Raw genomic sequence first — 15132 nt, 5'->3', positions numbered from 1 at the left:
CAGGATAATATTTTAAACAGTGTGCGATAACCACAAACAACTCAAAAATTAAGTTTTCTTAAAATTTGAAAACAACGCGGAAAACACCTTACTTTCGCTTGGGTTTTTCGCGCAAGGACGACGATTTTGAGGTAGTCAGGCACATATCTTCAACTGAATGCGTATAAAAGGGGAACCGTGGTCGAAAATCGATCATTTCTTTTCGTGCGTTCGATGGAAGCAGACGTCGTGGGAGTGGAATCATCAACCAGCAGCGACGGGCCAAATAGAGTTCCTCAATTTGGTCCTTGTGAATGCTAGAACCGAATCCCTACAGCATATTGATAATTTCTTTCAATAAATTATGCAAATCCGAAATGAAATAATCGACAATAAAATTCTGTATGCGGCTATTTTTATAGCCGTTAGGACCGCCCATTAGTGAAAAAGCTACAAACGAAATCACATAAAAGGAAATCTCTTAACAAAAATTCAATCAGTTTGGATTCAATCGCCACTGCGAGCAGATGTGTTTTGTGTCGTCTGCACGCTTTCGACAAGAGCGATTACGTCACAGCTGCCAGTCATTAGCAGTGGGAAAAAAACGGTGGAGAGCATTGCACAATATCAGCCGTTCTAATGGCTCTAAAAGTTTTCTAAAGAACTATTAGGATTTGTTGTTCGCAAATCGTAGGGAAATATCCTCAGTTTACTGCAAATCAAGAACAGTTTGCTTAGATTTGTGCACTTTTCGCTGTGTGAAATTCACAGTAATCGAGATCAAGTGAAGCCTTTTTTTGCGAAAAATGTTCCAGAGTTTAATGTCGTAGAGAATTACGCAATTTGACTCTTCTGAATTCTGGAAACGAATCCCTACAGCATATTGATAGTTTCTTTCAATAAAATATGCAAATCCGAAATGAAATAATCGACATTAAAATTCTGTATGCGGCTTTTTTTATAGCCGTTAGGACCGCCCATTAGTGAAAAAGCTACAAACGAAATCACATAAAAGGAAATCTCTTAACAAAAATTCAATCAGTTTGGATTCAATCGCCATTTCGAGCAGATGTGTTTTGTGTCGTCTGCACGCTTTCGACAAGAGCGATTACGTCACAGCTGCCAGTCATTAGCATTGGGAAAAAAAACAACGGTGGAGAGCTTTGGACAATATCAGCCGTTCTAATGGCTCTAAAAGTTTTCTAAAGAACTATTAGGATTTGTTGTTCGCAAATCGTAGGGAAATATCCTCAGTTTACTGCAAATCAAGAACAGTTTGCTTATGGCGTTTTCGTTTTTAATTTGCACTACACCGGTGCAGTGCTACACTGAGGCATGAATAAACGAACAAAAATGACGAAAACATAAACAGTAACCATTGACTACAATAAACGTGGAATCGCACAGAGCTACACCAAACTTTTGATGAGTGCTACACCAGTGGTATCGGTGCAGAAAAAGTGTAGCACTGGTGTAGTGCAATTGGCAAAAACGAACGGTTTCAGTGCAGCTTTCGCTACACCAGTGTAGTGCAATTTAAAAACGAAAACGACATTAGATTTGTGCACTTTTCGCTGTGTGAAATTCACAGTAATCGAGATCAAGTGAAGCCTTTTTTTGCGAAAAATGTTCCAGAGTTTAATGTCGTAGAGAATTACGCAATTTGACTCTTCTGAATGCTGGAAACGAATCCCTACAGCATATTGATAGTTTTTTTCAATAAAATATGCAAATCCGAAATGAAATAATCGACATTAAAATTCTGTATGCGGCTATTTTTATAGCCGTTAGGACCGCCCATTAGTGAAAAAGCTACAAACGAAATCAGGTAGAAACAAGCCTCTCAACAAAACTTGAATCAGTTTGGATTGTATCGCCACTGCGAGCAGATGTGTTTTGTGTCGTCTGCACGCTTTCGACAAGAGCGATTACGTCACAGCTGCCAGTCATTAGCATTGGGAAAAAAAACAACGGTGGAGAGCATTGCACAATATCAGCCGTTCTAATGGCTCTAAAAGTTTTCTAAAGAACTATTAGGATTTGTTGTTTGCAAATCGTAGGGAAATATCCTCAGTTTACTGCAAATCAAGAACAGTTTGCTTAGATTTGTGCACTTTTCGCTGTGTGAAATTCACAGTAATCGAGATCAAGTGAAGCCTTTTTTTGCGAAAAATGTTCCAGAGTTTAATGTCGTAGAGAATTACGCAATTTGACTCTTCTGAATGCTGGAAACGAATCCCTACAGCATATTGATAGTTTCTTTCAATAAAATATGCAAATCCGAAATGAAATAATCGACATTAAAATTCTGTATGCGGCTATTTTTATAGCCGTTAGGACCGCCCATTAGTGAAAAAGCTACAAACGAAATCAGGTAGAAACAAGCCTCTCAACAAAACTTGAATCAGTTTGGATTGTATCGCCACTGCGAGCAGATGTATTTTGTGTCGTCTGCACGCTTTCGACAAGAGCGATTACGTCACAGCTGCCAGTCATTAGCATTGGGGAAAAAAACAACGGTGGAGAGCATTGCACAATATCAGCCGTTCTAATGGCTCTAAAAGTTTTCTAAAGAACTATTAGGATTTGTTGTTTGCAAATCGTAGGGAAATATCCTCAGTTTACTGCAAATCAAGAATAGTTTGCTTAGATTTGTGCACTTTTCGCTGTGTGAAATTCACAGTAATCGAGATCAAGTGAAGCTTTCTTTGTTTTTGCGAAAAATGTGAAAAAGAAGAATGCGTGCATAATTCATACAATTGATATTCGGAAGTGTTAAGGAACATGTCAGTTGTTTTCGTATTCACGACATCCAGTTATGTCTCTGACATTACCCACCCGCCTTTTTTATTTCTCTTTTAACTAAAATTTTACTATACATAAGTTTTCATTTTGATATTATTAGTTTAAAAAAATCAGTTAATGTAATGGATGATCTCATGGAAGATCATCCGAACCCGATTTCTAGTAAGAGCTTAAATACTCCAAGGACTAAACCGACGACACGACCTGCCACTCGTGTCTGAAAACTGTATCACAAATTCAACTACCCCTCAGTAACTCGAAATGTCAAAATGATATCTTTTGAAATACGTTCGAAACTGGCAACACAAGTCGATAAAATGTTGTCTGTCGGAAAACAGTTACCATAACCTTGGTTACGCATTCGATTTCTTTTATCAATATAAACAAAAAAAAGACCAAAATATGTGGTCTTAAAAAACCGGTAGATACATTGAAATCGAAAACCGGGAATTTTTTCATATGAGTAAACATTTGGTTTAAGTTGCAGTGATAAACATAAAAACAAGAAGATATGATACTTAGAAAAACAAAAATTAGTCGCTCAAAATTGTGTTTTAATTCATTTTTTAATTTTAATTCCGAAAGATAATTAGCTGACTCGGGAGAAGTATGGAACTGAACAAATCTTAGATTTCATTTTGCCTTTGTAGCAACTGATAGCTGATTTTACCTTATTTATAAATATTTTGCGAATTACGATTTGTTTTTGGAAGTGATCTTCACTATTGAAAACTTCTAGGTGATGAAAATTTGCTACACTTATGTTGTTTTAGAATTTCTGTACTTTGCCCGCTTTCAAAAAGATCCACATTAGTGCATTTGCGGAGGGCCGTTCAGATTGACTCTTCCTTATAAACTAATACATAAGAAATAAATTTCTTTTGAAATCGTTAGTCTTCATGCTGAAATTTACTCTGCTGATAGATTTTAAGAAACCGAGATCGGTTTAGTTATCTCCAAAAAAACAGAGCAGATTGAAAAAAAAAACGTTCCGGCCCTGGAAGCAGATACATGTTTCAAAGGTCATTAAGAGGAATAATAATGCAAGGTATCTTACCAAAATTGAAAAAGCTGGAAGTTTCCATTAACTGTTAGTAATGTTATCTGCAATCTGAGTCAATTTTCACTTATTCAGAGATATGTTAGATTAAAAATAATAAGCACTAATCGAATAAATAAAACAAAATTTCAATTTACCTTGAACTAACAGAGCAATTTTCGAACGCAGAGCATTTTTCAGTTTGTTTGTTTATTTGAGCTCCTAGTGTTCCTTGGTAACTAGTTCGTAGCAACTAAAACAGTGTTGCTCAAGAAGATTATTTTTATCATTTCCAAGGGGTCGCTATATTTGTGGTAAATGATGGTAAATCGTTCACGAACACTTTTTATTCCTATTTTTCTTCGAAGTGTCTGGTCGTGTCGTCGACTAAACATTATCCAGAGGGTACCACAGGGTCTTGGATAGACTCGGTCTAATCGGACTAATTTTCTAAGAGATTGTCAGTTGTTTTTTTTTTATATTCGTAACCGTTTCTGAGAAAATCAGATTTGAAGCGTGAAAATAGCGCTCTAAAACACACTGGCCTCAGACCTTAAGTACAGTCTTGGTAACTAATGAAAAAGAAATAACTCAAAGGGTAAGCGATCTTAAGCTAATTAATTAATTAGTTATGCTAAAATATTTCAATTTCGTACTAGATGCCCGACATGCCACCACCAGGTTAAGCTGATTACCGTTTGGAAGATGGAGAGCAATTTGTTAATTTTACACCAGAAAAGGAGTCAACTCCGATGCTGCTTCAACGTTAAACAGAGAGTGGAAATCTTGACTTGTCGGCTCTAAAGACCGTAGAGAAAAACCAACATCTCACGTTTTTAAATCAATATCATTTAAATAGGGGATTATGAAGTTTCAGAGAAGTATGATTTTCTATAGAATAACATCTTTACAGCAGAGCTGAGATTCTAGATCTTTTATGAACTTTTAGATAAAACTAATATACGAGACTTATACCGACGACACGACCAGGCACTCCGAAGAAAACTCGAAATAAAAAGTGTCTGTGAGTGATTTTCCGTCAGTTACCACAAATATAGCGGCCCCTTGATAATGATAAAATTATTCTTTTTAGGCAACACTGTTCTGGTTGCTATGCGTTATTTGTCAAGAAACCGCAATTATAGGAATAAACAAACAAACTGGAAAACTATCCCGTTCCATTGCCACGAAAATGCAAGAAAAAAAAGGATTAATTTCGGAATACAGGGAGCTATTCTCTTGTGTGCAGCCACATATTTCCAAATCTGTTGCAATAAAATGGACACAAGACGAAACTGAATTTATTATAATAATAATCAAGTAAAATTACTGTGTGGGTGCAAACGAGTTTATAATAACTAATGTATAGTATGCCATGACAAATTGCGGTAGACATCATTGCACCAGGTCAAGCGAGCTGTAACAGAATTGCTTTGGACATTTCACCACGAACAACCTTACAGGTAAGAAGTGTACCGCTCTGGGTGATTCCGTTTCCGATTAATAGTTATAAAATGCACAATGGCGATCCTGCCAGGAGTTGCAATTCAAATAGCATAGTTATTCAAAACGGAAACGGAATCACCTAAAGCAACAGAAAATTATTCAAATATTTGGCACAAAGGTTTTCATTTTCAAATGAAAAAAAAAGAAGCGTCGGTGGAGATTACGTAACGTTGAAAATAACTGGAACAAGCGGATCATTATGGTCGCGCATCATAAGCGGACCAGGAAGGTCGCGCATCATAAGCGGACCAGGAAGGTCGCGCATCATAATCGGACCAAGAAGGTCGCGCATCAAAGCGGACCAGGAAGGTCGCGCATCATAAGCGGACCAGGAAGGTCGCGCATCATAAGCGGACCAAGAAGGTCGCGCATCATAAGCGGACCAGGAAGGTCGCGCATCATAAGCGGACCAAGAAGGTCGCGCATCAAAGCGGACCAGGAAGGTCGCGCATCAAAGCGGACCAAGAAGGTCGCGCATTAAAATACATTTAAAAAAATGTTGACGATTTTTTTTAATTGAAAAAGGTGGATTCATAAAATCGCGCATCACATAGCGGATCTGGAAGGTCGCGCAAATATTTAAATATAAACGAGCGAACCGAAAACGTCGCGCATAAACGGAGCAAGCAACGTGGCCGTGCAAATGAAAAAAAAAAGAAAATTAATGAGCGGATTTTCAATAATCGCGCATCGTAAAGCGGATCGTTAGATCGCGTACATTTCAGTTATAAGTTATCTCACGCATATATTTTTGTGTATAATTCCAGACCACAAAAAGGCGTTAAACTAAAGTAATATGGCAAACGACGGAAAATATGTCCGATTGGGCAACTCAAAATACATACCAATATTCGGCTACAATCGTACTATCTGGTACGCAGATTTTCTCGTTCAATTGTGAAACGAAAATGGCCGAAGAGAAAATGAAATGAATGAAAAAGCGGATCACTATGGTCGCGCATTATAAGCGGACCAGGAAGGTCGCGCAATTTTAATAAAAATGGCGGATTCTCGAAATCGCGCATCACAGAGCGGACCAGGAAGGTCGCGCAAATATTTAAATTTAAATAAGCGGACCGGAAACGTCGCGCACAAAAGGAAGCAGGCAACGTGGCCGTGCAAATAAAAAAAAGCGGATTTGAATAATCGTGCATTGCAAAGCGGATTTTGAGATCGCGCACATTTGCTTCGTAAGTAATCTTACGCGCATATTTTTGCGTGCAATTCCAGACCACAAAAAAAAGTGTTAAAAGCAAGATATATGGAGAATAACGGAAAATATGTCCGATGGGTCAGCGGTACGAGCAATGCAGAGAATCAGACGACATTTGACGCATCTGTTGATCAGACTGACGAGGAGTCAACGATTTCAGTAACGCCGTGCAATTTGAGCATGTTATGCTTCAGGTAGTGAAATCGAACTCGAAAACATGTTGACAATGATTTAGAAAATGTACAAACAAATAATGTAGGAGTTTCGCTTCGCCATCATGATACACCACACACAAAAAAAAATTGTATTTTACAGGTGTACTCATAAAGACCTGGAAAATTTCATTTGTAATGGCTTAATTTTTTTTTCCATAAGTACGTTTATTTAATAGGCAATATGCTTAAGTTTTTCTTCGCCGTGGCATCCACAATATATAGTACTTTAAACGTAATACATTTCGAATATCATATTAGTATGTTTTTATCAAGCGATTTACTATTACTGGGACATTGGATAGTCTACCTTGGGTACGCAAGAAATTTATTAGTTGAGATCTGACATCACGATACTCCACGCATGTCCAAACGACATGATCAATATCGCGATAACCTTCGCCATAAGCACAATGATTAGTCTAGGAAAGTCCAATTCGAAGGAGATGTGTAGTGATTGGACATGAGTCTGGATATCACACGAATGAAGTCCCTACTCACATTCAGTCCCCTGAACCATGCCTTTGTCGATATTTTAGGAATAATTGAGTGCATCCACCGACCCAGATAATCTATATCCCAAGAAGCTTGCTGGCAAGTGTTCTTTGGCGGGACGCGCTATATAATTCGTTGAAAGCAATTGGTCTCTCATGAGTTTCACCCTCAAAAGCACCACGTTTGGACAAACTCTTTCATTGCCTAGAATGAAACAATAAACCGGGAGCCAAAACTAAAGTAATTTGATAATTATTATTCAATATGTCGTTCAGACACTGTTTTATTTTGCCCAAGAAAAATGATTCATTTTTGCCAGCAGCGTTTGAGCGAATGGCTTCAATTGCACTCAGACTATCTGTGAAAAGAAAATAATGGTTTGGAGATAATGTGACGATTACACTCAAACTATAATGAACTGCTGCTAACTCTGCTATATAAACAGATGCAGGTTCTTGAAGCCTAAATGAGGCCGAAACATTATTGTTGAACATACCAAACCCTGTCGCTTTTTCAATTCGCGATCCGTCCGTGTAAAACATTTTCTCAGAGTCAATAGGACTGAACTTACTTGAACATATTTTTGGGATTTCCATCGAGCGTAAGTGTTCCGGAATTCCACGCTGCATGGATGTGTCGAAAAATTAAGTTGAGTCAGTGACATTTAGGAGGCTGTGACGGATAGGAATATATCTTGAAGAGTCGATTTCCTGTAACATATGGATAAAATATACTGTCATGAATCTTGTTTGAGATTGAAACTCAACTAGCCTTTCGAAGTTATTAATAACTAAGGGATTCAGTACCTCACATGCTATTAGCAGTCGCGATGAAAGCTCCTAAAAACGATCTTTCAATGGAAGAACTCCTGCCAGAACTTCAAGACTCATTGTATGTGTCGAATGCATCCAGCCTAAGGCAATTCGCAAACAACGGTACTGAATTCGCTCAAGTTTGATAATATGAGAGTTTGCAGGGGAACGAAAACAAACGCATCCATATTCCATCACTGAAAGTATCGTTGTTTGATACAATTTTATTAGATCTTGCGGATGAGCACCCCACCAAAATCCTGTTTTTTTTTTCGAAGAAAATTTACTTTTTGTTGGCATTTTGTTATCAGATACCTAATGTGCCCTCCCAACGTGCATTTGGAATCAAACCACACTCCGAGGTATTTGAAAGTCAAAACCTGTTGGATCATTCTTCCCATCATATGAAGCTGAAGCTGCGCGGGATCATGCTTTTTTGAAAATACGACCAGCTCCGTTTTTTCCGCAGAGAATTCGATACCCAGATGAACAGCCCAAACGGACAAGTGATCTAAGGTATCTTGCAATGGTTTTTGCAGTTGTCTTAGTGTACATGGGGTTAGCTGTCAATGTCATTTACGTAACAATTATAGAGGAGCGGACAGAAGCAAAATCAAATATCCATCTGTTCGAGTATTCCTCACTCTCATGTCCTACGTAACGATTCCTCATTCGACTGGTCGTATTGACAAACCTTCGACAAAATGTCTCCAATAGCTGCATTTCTTGGCTCGAAGTATGTTCTTGTACTTGGTTTCTAAAACAAGAATTTTTCAAAGTTCTGAAGAGTTCCTCATCCTCGTTTTAAAAACGTTTTGAAAGCATTTTTTTTCGCGTGTTTAGCACCTGAGCACTCTTTGTCCCACCAAGGGCTTGGAGGCCTTCTGTTAGACGATGGACCAAGAAATCGTTTGGTTTGGGCTTGTTCTGCGGCCTCCAAATAATGGCTTAATATTTTACTAGTTTGATTGTAGTGCATGAATTTTACTAGTTTGATTGTAGTGTGCATTCGGCTAGCGGGTTAGACTGTATGAATACAGATGTGTTCTTCTGTTGCTCAGTCGATCAATGGACGTACTTTGTAATCCGATTATTCTCAGTTCAAGTCACAGCGGTCGCAATCATAACCTTCTTTTTATTTCAATGAATTTCATGTCATGGAATTTTAGCTATAATATTGAATGTTCTTGCACGTAAAATTGCTCCATTTATGTGCATTTGATAAAATATAAAATCACAGGATTTTTTCGAAGTGTGCAGTGTTAATTCTACATCGTGGATCCGAGCGATATACCACTCGATACACCCAGGGATGCCAAAGGTTAAAAAAAAATCTGTGCATTGCGAAAAATCTGAAAACTTGAGTGAAACTGTATGATTACACTGAAACGTTATTCCTTCTCTGACATAAGTTCTCGTATATCGACCTATAAGATTATTTTATTTGTTTTTATTTTGATTTATTAGAAGTAAAGCTAAGAGAACTAGTATTACATTTTTTTTTTGAGAAGAGGGTGGATGTGTGGGTGCAAACGAGTTTATAATAACTAATGTATAGTATGCCATGACAAATTGCGGTAGACATCATTGCACCAGGTCAAGCGAGCTGTAACAGAATTGCTTTGGACATTTCACCACGAACAACCTTACAGGTAAGAAGTGTACCGCTCTGGGTGATTCCGTTTCCGATTAATAGTTATAAAATGCACAATTACCTTTTTGTAAAACTCGAAAAAAAAAACGTGGAGCAGGATGTTTATTTCGTTTATTATGCATTCAATTAAGGCCAAAAACATTATTTCGTAACACTAGAAGAACCCTTACAGAAGTTAAAATCAATGGGAAAAGAACGATAATGAAATTGCTGCGTTCTGTGATGTCGATTTGAAACACCAGTATTAAATTTAAGCTATTTTCAAAGATCCTTCATGCATTGAGTCATCAACAATAAAATGCATTTATTTATGTTATTTCTCTGCTAAATCATGCTAAAAAGCTTGATTGTTTTCCATGAAGATCTTTATTGGAGATGCGTTTCAAGTCTTTTCAAGAGAATTTTCCAAGAATTATCCAGATGTCATACTAAAACTATTCTACGGTTACCAGAAGTCATAAAACAAAAGTTTGTCTCAATGGCGCGAAAAAATAGTAATGCTGATGATACGATCTTAGAAAAAATTCTTAGTCGCACAATTTGAAGATTTTATGAAAACTATGCTAAAGTTTCAATTCATGTTTGATTTTTTCTAATGGTGTGAGATGCTGATGTAGTTGATTGGTAACTGCTTTGGTATCAAATTTTCGGTGCATACAATTACTGGTGGTGCAAATAAAATAATATAACATATCGGTATCGCAAAAACATAGCGCTTCACTTAACTTTTAAGGGCCGATTCTTTTTTTAGGCACAGTAGTAAAATGCGCAACTGGTATATAATGATTCGAAGTTAGTTTTGTTTATCTACATAAACATGTTTTTGAATAACAGTATCCAAGGTATCTGTTATTCGAAATCAATAATTTATCAAATCGAGTTGCCAGTTTGAACAAATTTTCAAGTAATTTCGTTCTGACATTTAGAGTTACTGAGGGGTAGTCAGATTTGCGATACAGTTTTAATAGACGAGTGGCAGGTCGTGTCGTCGCTTATACTATGTTCACACTATGAGTTAAAACATGTTATAACTCCGATTTCATGTTTTAAGCGAAATAACATGTTTTACTTTTGCGTTATTTCATATTCATAAACGTCACATCAAAACATGTTTTCCCGAAATAACATGATATAATTGTCAGTAAAGCACAACCCTGCAAGCATTTTGCTTCATTTTTCGACTATGTCAATTGACAAGCTGTTCAACAACAGCAGTTTTCCATCAAAGTAGCCATGTAATCATAATAAAACAAAACTGAAAACAGGTACCAACGTTGCCAGGTATACCGATTTCTCGGTATTTATATAGATTTTTTGACCTCTATATCACAATACAGATATGTTCTCCCAAAATACCGATAATTCACGGATCACACAGATAAGTACCGATTTTGGTTTTTAGCTTGAATAGACATGAGAAAAGGTCGTCGTAGGACCTTTTTTTTCGCTCACCTTTTCTACTACTTATGTAAAAGAGATATTGATACCGATATGATACAGATATATTTTTGCGCCGAATACATATTTTTGGAAAAATGACCTGGCAACGCAGATAGGTACAACCATTTTTCGTAGTGTGAACAGTGCGGTTTTAACTTTATATTACTATCGTTAAAACATGTTATTTTCGGCCAGTGTGAACATAGTATTAGTCAAAATATGAGCCGAGGAGTCATTACCGACAACGCTTAGAATAATTGGAATCATAACTAGCAGCAGAGATGGCATTTCACCAGAGTGATAAACGCTAGAGTCAGATTTCTGCCACACCGAGGATGAAAAAAACGAAGCACCGCACAAAGAGGAAAGCGCACTTCTTCTCAGTGTCGAATAGACAGCATTTGAGTGTGTGCTTGTGGTTGAAGCAGCTGGCGCGAGTGAAACACATTCTCTTCGCATGAATCGCTCACACGCGCTCTCATCTAAATACACCCAAGTGACCACTGGCGCGTGATTGTGAGCGAACACTTCTGTGAACTTCAATTAATAGAGAGTAGATCTGGCCTTGCTATGAAAAATTTGCAAAGAAAACCGAAAATTTTACGATAAATTGTTTTATTTTGCTGATTTTGCGTGTCCACGCTTCATCTACGAAAACCATACAGCAGAGTGCTCACCGGCGTGTACTTTCACAGGTATCTGCATCCACCTCAGAGAATTTATTAGCTAATGCTCTAGCACTTTGGTGCGATTCAGTGGAAGAGGTAAAAGGAAATAAACAAACGCACTCATGATGCGTGCACACTTACACAACAGTGGTGTATAAATGTGAAAGAGAAGAGCTCTCGTTGAAGTTGTCAGTGCGAGGGGAGAAATTTTGCTTGCTCTTCGTCACACAGAGGAGATAGACATCTCTGACTAGCAGAACAGAAGACACACACAGAGCAATTTGAGGTGGACATAGATATAAATTTGCTTAATGTGCTAATATCTTCAGATGCATTCTAACTAAAAACAATTTGTGAAAAAGATTCAATAAAATTTAAAGTCTATTGTGTGTTCAGGTATACATCGGTGAATCTCTCGTTTTTCAACGACTGCTTAGTCATCCAAGGCCTACACATTTTCTCGGCATTAATTATTGGTGGAAATCGACAGAGGAGTGTGAAGTGTATACATGACTAGATAATATTAGCATCTTTCCCCTCGCACTATTAGCTGTCAATAATTCAGGACGCACTGTACTGACGAAGTGTTTTCCCTCCTTTTCAATGATGCGTCATTTTGTGGCTGAACGGCGGAGCGGTAACATGGTTTGTGTCAAATGACTATTTGCATACCTAACGCAAAATGGCAACCGAACTTCATTCTCGTGGAATATGGGCTTTTCCACAAGGACTTTTCATAACTTTCACATATTTTACCGTGTCTTCACCGAGCGGTTCAAAAAGACAAGTGGGAAAAATATTCCATGACTGAAAATAAATTGCCTAGGGTTATCTGACTTTTAAGCTATCATTGAGTCGGACGAATTTCTTGTAACTTGTTGATGCTTCATGCAATTGCTGCAATACCACAAAACTCACTCCACTGAAAAAGAACAAGCAAACCAGTCTTGTAACTCTTATTTCGTAGCAACATCGTTACTGTGGTATCTGGTATCTGGTATTCCTTGTATTGATGTCTGCTTTTCGCACTCACAATTCATATGCGCCGCCAAGTGGTGAGTGCGGTCATTATAGAAGGTACCGGATACACTCAACACTGAGTCAGAATTTATTCAAATGTTCTTCGTCACATTTAGATTTTATTCAACTTTCTTTGCGTTTCGCCTTCGGCTCGTCAGTACTTAAAGCAGTTCAAATTGAACTGCCATCTCGTGCCTAGCAGTTCAACTTAAACCGCTAAGCGCTAGATTTTATTATTTTTATTTGGTTATACTCTTATACTGTAACCGATGCTAACTATAAACAAGTATGGGATACCCTGGTTGAGCATTCCGACAAACCGAAATTCACTGTTTGGTCGTTTGTTCAGGAATTCTGCGACCAGCCGGTAATCAGGGTGCCAAACCTGACAAATCAGCGAAAGCTCATATCCATTTCCGATGAAGTCATATGCCAGCTAAAAGCTATGGTGTAGGTCAACAAAACGGGCGTTAACGCTATCATCTTTAATTTGTCTTCATTTTAAATCAATTCCAATTCCGATTTTAAGACGATTTCAGGATTCAACGAAATGACTGATTCGGCGAAATGGCTTTTGGCGAAATGGCATTCGGCGAAATAACCCTTTCGGCGAAATGGCTCTCGGCGAAACGGCTTTCGGCGAAATGGCTTTCGGCGAAATAACCCTGATCCGTTTAAGACCTGTGTTACTTTCGGCAGTAGACCATCGCGTAGTAGATACAAATCGTGAAGTTATGAAGGAGGAAAGAAAATACCCACTAATCAAGAAGGAAATCAAAAGCATGAACATCGTCAAGAAAGTTTCCACGCCCAATCTGCTCCGAAGATCACGCAATGCAGAAACACTGACTGTAAACAAAAACATCATACCCTGTTGTGCGATAAAAGGATGAATGCAACTAGTATCCTGTTCTGCTAACGTCAAAAGCAGCTGTTCAATGTTGACTGTAGGTACTTTACCGACAGCCGTGGCTCGACTAAAGGGAAAAAACGAGCAGTACTATGAGGTAGGGAAGAATTTCCCCGGGCCCGGACTTTTCCAGGGGGGCGGAAATTCGAAGATTCAAAATTATTATTTCATTATTCATATAAAAAAAATCAAAACAAACTTGGCTTGCGAATAATTTTGTTAAAATAATGTACTTAAAAATCTTTCAATTCGATGATATTCCCATGCCCATGGGTCGACAAACGTCCCACATTTGTTGAAATTGAATGAAGAAATGCAAGAACAACCGATCGCGCTGAAACTGGTACAAGAGGCGGATTCATAGAAAGCATTGGGGATACATTGGTCTCCATCAAAGGACGAATTCTGTTACAAACTGAAACTGAACCATCATCAGCAAAATACTAAGCGTCAACTGTTGTCAGATACAGCTCGCTTGTACGACCCTCTTGGAATGGATTTCGCCGGTAATCGTTTGGATTAAAGTTTTGTATCAATCGCTTTGGATTCGCGATGACTCCATTCCTGCAGCTTTTGATGATGAATGGACCAGGATTAAATCAGGTTTGCAGTTGTTCGAGGAAATACGCATTCTCAATTGGCTAGCAAACTACAATGGAAAAATCCAACTGCACGGATTCACCGATGCATCGGAAGCAGCCTATGGAGTAGTTGTGTAGTGACGGTACGTTATACGTTTCTCTCATTGCTAGCAAAGCGAAAGTTGCACCTATTCGTTAAATTTCCATACCAAAATTGGAGTTAAAAGCGGCAGTTTTGCTGACCGACCTTTTGCGACGGATTGTGGAAGCCTTCGCCGACCTAGAAGTCAGCGTCCATGCCTGAAAGGACTCCCAAATTATTTTGGAGTGACTCTCAGCGCACCCCAAAAAATAGAAAACATTTGTTTCCAATCGCACGTCGACAATTCGTGATTTGCTTCCTCGAATCTCATGGAATCATGTTGCCAATCTGGCTGATCGTGCTTCTTGAGGAGTTTTCCCGTAGATTTAGTGAATCATACTTTGTGGTGATCAGGCCCTAAATGGTTGCAAGATGACTCTGAAAGATGGAAAACTGAATCAATTTTCCCATTACCCGAAGAATCAATGAGTGAAAATACAAAATCAATCAAGTGTATGAGAACAAATAATCGATCTGACGTCAAATGCTTTCATTTTTGTTTTGAAACGTTTTTGTGGCCATCGTAAATTGCCATCTCAGCTGTGGTCAGACAATGGGACCAATTTCGTTGGTGCGGATCGTATGATACGAAAAAACCTTCAGACATTAACACCGATATTGATCGTCAGTCGTCGTTAGTCGTTGAGAAGTTAAAT

Source organism: Malaya genurostris, chromosome 3, assembly GCF_030247185.1.
Source record: "Malaya genurostris strain Urasoe2022 chromosome 3, Malgen_1.1, whole genome shotgun sequence".
Classification (NCBI taxonomy): Eukaryota; Metazoa; Arthropoda; class Insecta; order Diptera; family Culicidae; genus Malaya; species Malaya genurostris.
The sequence above is the reverse complement of the archived record's forward strand: the minus strand, read 5'-3'. Positions refer to the sequence as shown.